Here is a 7,888-nt window from a genome sequence, read left to right on the forward strand (position 1 = left end):
ACTGTGGGAACAAAGGAACGAGCCTTGGGCCAGAATGGTAAACAAGTTATAAAAAGCTGCAGACTCAGAAAAGACTGGTTAGCCAAGGACGGGTAAGATCCCCAGAGGGGAGCAACCTAAGGCAGGCACAGCCGCCTGAGTCCAAGAAGAATGTTGTGAAGCAGCCATTTCTCATATGTTCTGCCCTGATAAGCTGTAAGGCTCGCTGGTGCCAACACGAACGTGATTTACCAAAACATAAAGGGTCTTCTGACCTTGAGCCAGACACTGCCTGTTAACCATCTCCCTTGTCGTTCTTCTTTGCTATATAAGGCTGTGTAGCTTAATAAAGCTTCAGAGTAGCCATCAGCTCTCTCCGCATACGGTGTCTATGTGTACATAATATCGCGACACCAACATTTGGTGAACCCCGACGTGATATCAGCGCGGCGACTACGTGTAAGTAAGGGGAAAAATTTATATCGGGGACTTTCAGCCTATCAGGCGCGCCACGAACTAACCATGGGACAGCAGCTGACAGTACAACAGAGGATTTATTTAAAGGCTATTTCAAAGTGGGGAACCCTCCCAGGTGTCCCTCAAAAACAAATATAGGAAATCACTGTCAGCCAAAGTCCCATCCCACCATTTCTGACCTCATCGCAGCTTCCCCCGGGAGCACAAGTTTAGATACTATTGATAATGAGTTGATAAGTAACAGCAATAAAACCTATTTAATCTCTACTGGAGTTTGGGGACCTTTACTTTCTGGGTATTTTCGAGTGTTAATAGGGAGATCATCTGTGGGCTTAAAAGGGTTAACAGTTTTACCTGGTGTTATTGATAATGATTATACTGGAGAAATTAAAATTATTGTTCATGCCTCTTATTACATTATTCCTAAGCAGTCTCAAATTGCTCAAATTATTTTAATACCTTATTTACCAGCTCAAAAATTTGCTAAAAATAATAGAGGAGATAAGGGCTTTCAATACAAGAAAAGCAATTTACGGGGTTATTGGACACAGGAGCAGACAAAACTATTATTTCTAGTTTTCATCGGCCTTCTGATTGGCAAAAACACAAATTTGATGTTACTGTACAAAGAGTTTATAGACTAATGGCACCTAAAATAAGTTCTCACCCACTAAAAGTCCGAGGGCCTAAAAATAAAATGGCCTTTGTAACTCCTTTTATAGTACCAATACCCTGCACTCTGTGGGGCAAGGACCTTCTTGCTCAGTAAAACCTAATCTTAAAGATTGATCCTTTTTAATAGGGACTGCTGCTACTATCCCAAATATTATTCCCATTGCTCTAACATGGACCCAACAACAACCTATTTGGATGGAGCAATGGCCCCTTTCTAAAGAAAAACTACAAGCATTACAAAAACTGGTTGCAAAACAACAAAAGTTGGGTCATTTAAAACCTTCTACTAGTCCTTGAAACACACCTGTTTTTGTAATCAAGAAAAAAAAATTTTTTTAAATGGAGGTTATTGCAAGATTTGCATGCTATAAATGCTATAATGCAACCTATGGGACCCTTACAGAAGGGGCTACCCAATCCTTCACTTATTCCTGACTCTTGGCCCTTAATTGTTATTGACATAAAAAATTGTTTTTTCTCATTACCGTTGCACAAAGCTGTTTTCATTATGTGGATGACATTTTACTGGCTATGAAAGACAAACCTAATATCCTTCTATTATTTCAAAAAACTGTTATATTTTTACAAACTAAGGGCCTTTTTGTTGCTCAAGATAAAGTACAAAAAATGCAACCTTGAGAGTTTCTTGGGGTAACTATTAACACACCAACTATTAGGCCACACAATATAAAATTAGATATCAAGCCTTATATAACATTAATTCAATTACAACAATTGCTAGGACACATTAACTGGATCAGACCTTTTTTAGAAATATCTACATCATTTATTTCGATTGTTAAAAGGAGATAAAAAACCTGCCTCATTACGTACATTAACCCCTGAAGCTATCAAAAAATTTAAAAAGGTTAATAAAGCTTTAAATTGTCAGTTTTTACACCGGTTGCAACCTAAATTACCTATTATTCTTATTGTTTTAAATACACCTCAGACACCTACCCACCTCCAGTATATAAAATGTTTAAGGACAGATATGCCTCAGATATTTAACCAGTAAGCCTTAGTTGTACATAAATACTTTTGTGTCAGCAAAGACTTTCAGCTCTCATGAAAGACAGTTATTCAACATTTTTGGGTCTGCCACAGTTTTCAGTTTTCCAACATTCAGTTTTTAGCTTTATATCTAAGTTAGGGTTTGTGTTTTTTCTAACTCTTCACATGGCAGACACTTCTCTGTTTTTACATCTCTATCATTTACAGAAAAGAACATATGCTTTTCTGAGATCATTGCCATTTACAGGCTAATGCTGTGTTATCTCCCAGCTGGAAATGAATTTCTTAGTAGAACACTTGCTCTTACTGTTTGTGTAATATGCATGTATTTCTTATAGGAATGCTTTAAAGTCAACTGAGACTAGATTCTTTTAAGTCCTATTTTTGCCTTCATTGGGAGAATGTATTTTCTACTGTTTATCGCTGTATACGATGTTAGATCCTGTAAACTTCACATTCGTTTTAGCAGCTACTAAGGATGCTGTACATATAAATGTGTGTTATTCGATTTTTAGACAACCACATGGCAAACTTCACTATCTTCTTATTTCAAAAATCTTTTAACACAAAGTAGGGTATTCCATAATAGTGCTAAAAACAAAATTTACTAACAGTGTGCTATAAAGACTTTAAAAGGTACCCTTAACAAAAGTTTTATACTGTAAAGTGCTTTTACTTTTATTTTCAGTTTTCACTTAATAGTTTTTACCATAATTTAAGCTCCATAAAATAAATGCTTCACACTTCACATATCTATGTTTATCTGAGTGTTGTCTAAAATTGCTGTGTAATTTTAAGTTTAGCCAAAGTAATGTTATGAGGTCATTTGCAGACTTAATCTGTGAGTTAATATTAAATGCATTGTTATTGCCATATGAAGAGGCACTGATTTTGATACCACGAGCAGGTCCAGACTACCATATATGTATCAGTGATGTTTAAAAAAAAAAACCACACACACAAAACCTAAAAATAGACTTACCATATGCTCCAGCAATCCCACTCCTGGGCATATACCCAGAGAGAACCTTAATTCAAAAAGATATATGCAACCCAATGCTCATAGCAACACTATTTACAATAGCCAAGACATGGAAACAACCTAAATGTCCATCAACAGATGACTGGATAAAGAAGCTGTGGTATATTTATACAATAGAATATTACTCAGCCATAAAAAAGAATAAAATAATGCCATTTGCAGCAACACGGATGGACCTGGAGTAAGCCAGTAAGTGAAGTAAGCCAGAAAGAGGAAGAAAAATACCATATGATATCACTTTTATATAGAATCTTAAAAAAAAAAAAAAGATGAACTTATTTAGAAAACAGGAACAGCCTCACAGACATAGAAAACAAACTTATGGTTACCAGTGAGGAAGGGATAAATTGGGAGTTCAAGATTTGCAGATACTAACTACCATGTATAAAATAGATAAACAACAAGTTTATACTGTGTAGCACAGATGCATCCAGTTATTCCCCAACCTACACAAAGGAAGAATTAGACAATGCCCAAAAATGGGGCTTCAACAGGGATTTGGGGAGCCATGAGTAGCTTCTTAATGCCCCAAACTGTAGCTTGCCAAGCCAGTGGGGAGGCCCATTAAGGAACTCACTATGGGCAGGAAGCCTTATAAAACTGGCTTCCCTATAACCCGAGCACCAAAAACATCATCAGTTGGGTAGTTGAGACCTGCCCCATTTGTGCAATAATAACCCAACACCAGACTGCCCAGAGGCCCCCAGATAAGACCCACTGAGACCAGTGGGATATAATCTGGAGAAGGCTGGCAGACTAATTTCACTGTTAACGTTGAGAGTATCAGGAAATTACATGTATCAGCAGTCACTTCTAGAACTGAAACAGCAGCTGAAGTGGCTAAGGCTAAAAGACATAATCCCCAGGTTTGGGCTCCCAGGATCCCTACAAAGCAATAATGGCCCAGCATTTGTGTCTCAAGTGACAAAGGGGATAACGAGTGCCCTGGGCATAAAATGGAACTTACACTCAGCCTAGAGACCGCAATCACTGGGGAAAGTAGAGCAATCCAATCAGACCTTGAAATGGTGCTTAGCCAAGCTATGTTAGGAAATTAAAAAAAAAAAAAAAAGGATTAAGTTGCTTCTGATTGCTCTGCTTCACGTATGGTTAGCCCCAAGGGATAAGTTTAAGTATATTTGAACTTGTGTGGTAGACCCATTCCCCAAGCCTCAAAGAAGGGATTCCTTAAACCCCTTGAAATGGAACAACTCACGTATGCTCTCCAGGTAGGAGAAAGCATTAAAGGTCTCACAAAACATGGTAACCAGGTGCTGCCCAAACCTGCTGACCTGGCCCTACATCCCTTCCAGCCAGGACACTGAGTGTACCCAAAAGCCTGGAAAACAGGACGGCCACAAGATCAGATCACTCCTAAGGGGACAGGAACCCACTTAGTGATCCTAAACATCCATTCTGCCCTGAAGTTGCACAGGATTACTCCGTGTGTACATGACACTCAAGTGAAGTGGGCTCCTGAGCCCCAACCTCCAGAGAAACAACCTGAGACAACAGACTGCACTGCCCCGCCCCACCCCGACTACACTTGTGAACCTCTCTCCGACCTAAAACTCCTTTCTTGAGAAATGGCGAAAGATAAGCAGCTGTATATGCCTTGCCCAGCAGTAGGGATTTTAGGGTAACCAGACTGTCCTAGATTATCTGCTAGCTGCCCAGGGAGGGGGTCTGTATGCTGGTCAATAAGTCATGTTGCTTTTACATCAGTACTAGTGGCCTGTGGGAGCGCAAACTTGGGTTAACAAACTTCGATATTGTTAACGATTGTTTTTACCAAATCATATTCTCACCTTTATGTAAGCACATAAGAAATGTATAATCAAAACCAATGCTTTCTATATTTGTCTTTATCCTGCTACTTCAAAGCAAAATGTCTAAGCGCACAAAAGACCGATCTCTCAGTACCAGTCATCACCTTATCTATGAAATTTAGCTTAGTTGCCTTAAAGCTGCTTTGCTCGCAGGAATCTGCTACAATCTGTCTCATTGCCGCAAAAAGCAGAGACATGCTTTGCTTGCTTTGCTTATCTCTAGGTCATAGGTTCAGGGCTGCTTGTGCTTATGGAAAATTGTAACTCGTCCCTTGCCCTTATTGGCAGGACATGCTTCACTAATCAGGCGTAGGTGGATAGAGTAGGCTGCTCTTGCTCACAGAAAACTGTGACTTAGCCCTTAGCAGGGAATAGCTGGGCTGCTTCGCATGCTTAGACAACTTTTGATCATTGTGTGGAGATTCTCTGATGGTCTGGTTTTCACTGTCAATTGTTCGGAACACTATAACCTTGCTCATGATAGTTTGAGGTTTAAAATAACCATTTGTACTATCAACTGTCTACTTCCTGAGAGATTATAATGTTTCCATTCGGGACACTATAACCTTGCTCATGATAGTTTGAGGTTTAAAATAACCATTTGTACTATCAATTGCCTACTTCCTGAGAGATTATAATGTTTCCATTTTTCACGAACTGAAACTGCTGATGTACATCTCTGTACATACACCATGCCCCTTACTCACTCTATGACATATTTTACTTTGATTCTTTGTTTAACTATTCTCAATAAATACAAGAGCTTTGGAGGAACCTGGGGAGTTGGTCTCTGGCTCCTCACTCTCTTGACTTGATAAAGTCTGAGTAATTTCATTCTTCCGCAGTGGTACTTTTGCTGGACAAAACCCACAACAAACAGAACCCACAGTGGCCTGATTGAAGAAAGTGCAACCAGGCTACAAGAAAAAGCAACTTGGCTAACAGAAGCAAGCCAGCCTAATTTGGCCAAACAAACCTGGAGAAGGGGTAAAACAAGCCCTCCCCCTCCCCTTAATAACCCCTCTCCTCTTGCTAACCTTTGGGCTATGTGTCTTAAACTGTCTGGTGTCCTTAGTCTCCAAAAGGTTAGCATCTATAAAACTTCAAATGGTGATTGCTCCGGGATACAGTCAGCGCTGAGGCCTGTTGACAATTAAACACGCCCTAAGGCAGCTAGGGAAAAGCTCTGCTTCTCTACTCCCAGTTATGATGATGCCCAAACTCAGCAGGAAGCAGTTACAGAAGACAGACCACCGCCCTTTTGCGCCCCTCAAGAACGACGGACAGGACAAAAGACAGAAGAGGGATTTGTCACTGGCAAAAGTCACTGGGGTCTCCGGGAAAAATAAGATGGAATCTACATGACAAGGTCTAACCTCGTCTTTAGCGCTTAGTCTAGTTTCACTTGCCTGTAGAGGGCTGCACGCAGAGGCCTTGCACCTAACACGTCAGGTTAGAGTTCCCAATGCAGAGCCGCTGTGCTCGGCACCCCAGCTTGGCTTGGAGTGTGCAGAAACGCTTCTCAATTCCACCTCAGTTCAAGATGGCAGCAGCGCACCTGTGCAGAGATACCGGGCTCAGACGCACCTGCGCCCACTGGGAACAATTTGCCCTCCTCCTGCAGGCAAATACCCTATAAAGCAGCCTGCTAGTGACATTTCAGGAGAGCACGTGACCCACAGCGTGAGCTGGCACCTCTCTTTTGACAGAAGAATAAAGCTTTCATTTGCTTCTGAGGAGGACCCTTGTTGAGGCCCAATTTGAAAGGGTTGATAACACATCTCCTTAATACTGAACTGCCACGTGGAGGAAAACGTCTCCAAGCTTTTTCAGATTTTTCTTTTTAAATATTACTCAGATGAGTTTGCTATTGGTCATTAACTTGGTGTAATCAATATAAACTTGTGTCTGTGTTCTTAGGAATTATCCCACTTGGTCACAGAATACTAACTTCAACCATTGTTAGCTTCAATTTGTAGGCATTTTACTGAAATCTCTGCGATATAGTCCCCTTTTTTGTCATAACTTTATACTCACAGGCCCACTCAGAGAAGTGCAAAGGGTGACGGCAAGAAACTCAAAAGGCCTTGAGCTCCAACTCAAACTCCAGAGTTAAGTCCCCAAATTTTTAGCCAAACGCGATCCAACGGGGAGAATTCTCCAAACGAAGTACGCGCGCACCCCACCGCTACGTTCGTGGCGCACGGAGCTTGCGCGTCAGCCGCATACGGACTTTGGAGGGGAAGGGGATTGGCAGCGCTCCAATCAGGCAGAATGCGCCGGGACTCCACCTCGCGCGCACCTGGCCTCTCGCTGCGCATGTGCAGCAGCGCAGCGCGGGCATTGTGGGAAATGTAGTTTGCACTCGGAGGGAACACGCTAGGGCGAGCCTACCCCTGGCGACTTCTTCTGCGCATGTGTGCCCCCCCCAACTCCTCAGGGCGGTGCCCCCAGACTGGGATGAGTCCTGAAAGGTTAAGCTCCTCACCTGTTTCGCCTTGGTGGGGACTGGAGGTGCGCCGTGGGAAGGAAGATGGCGCGGGTATGAGGGAGGAAAACAGTAGGGCGCAGCCAGACTTTGGAGTATAGGCGTAGACCGGCGTGTGTCAAAAGCTGCAGTGGCCTTTCCCTGCCCGAGTACGTGAGCCCCGGATGGGCAGACTCCCGGGCCTGCGTGCTTGCGGGTTCGGGGACCCGGCGCGGAGCGCGGGTGCTGCAGGTGTCACGGCCCGGAGCGCATCCAGCAGTGTCCTGAGCGCGCAAGTGGCTGACACCTCAGTGAGCAGCGCCCTACAAAGTGTGGAAAGAGAACCAAGCTTTACTGAAGGTCTGAAATGTTGTCCGTCGAGTGCTCTCTGCTTTTCCAAAGGTG

At 42.5% G+C, this 7,888-nt stretch overlaps 1 protein-coding gene across 1 annotated transcript in view; it reads right to left on the minus strand.

Annotated features, from left to right (window-relative positions):
* The window catches only part of ZNF300 (zinc finger protein 300), a 28,914-nt gene extending 21,274 nt beyond the window's left edge, over positions 1-7,640 (minus strand). Inside the window, exon 1 of the mRNA XM_045521772.2 lies at positions 7,505-7,640. The gene's annotated coding sequence lies outside the window, so the exon portion shown is untranslated. The remainder of the gene's footprint in view (positions 1-7,504) is intronic.
* Between the last annotated feature and the right edge of the window lie 248 nt (positions 7,641-7,888).

This window comes from Camelus bactrianus, chromosome 3 (genome assembly GCF_048773025.1).
Source record: "Camelus bactrianus isolate YW-2024 breed Bactrian camel chromosome 3, ASM4877302v1, whole genome shotgun sequence".
Taxonomy (NCBI): Eukaryota; Metazoa; Chordata; class Mammalia; order Artiodactyla; family Camelidae; genus Camelus; species Camelus bactrianus.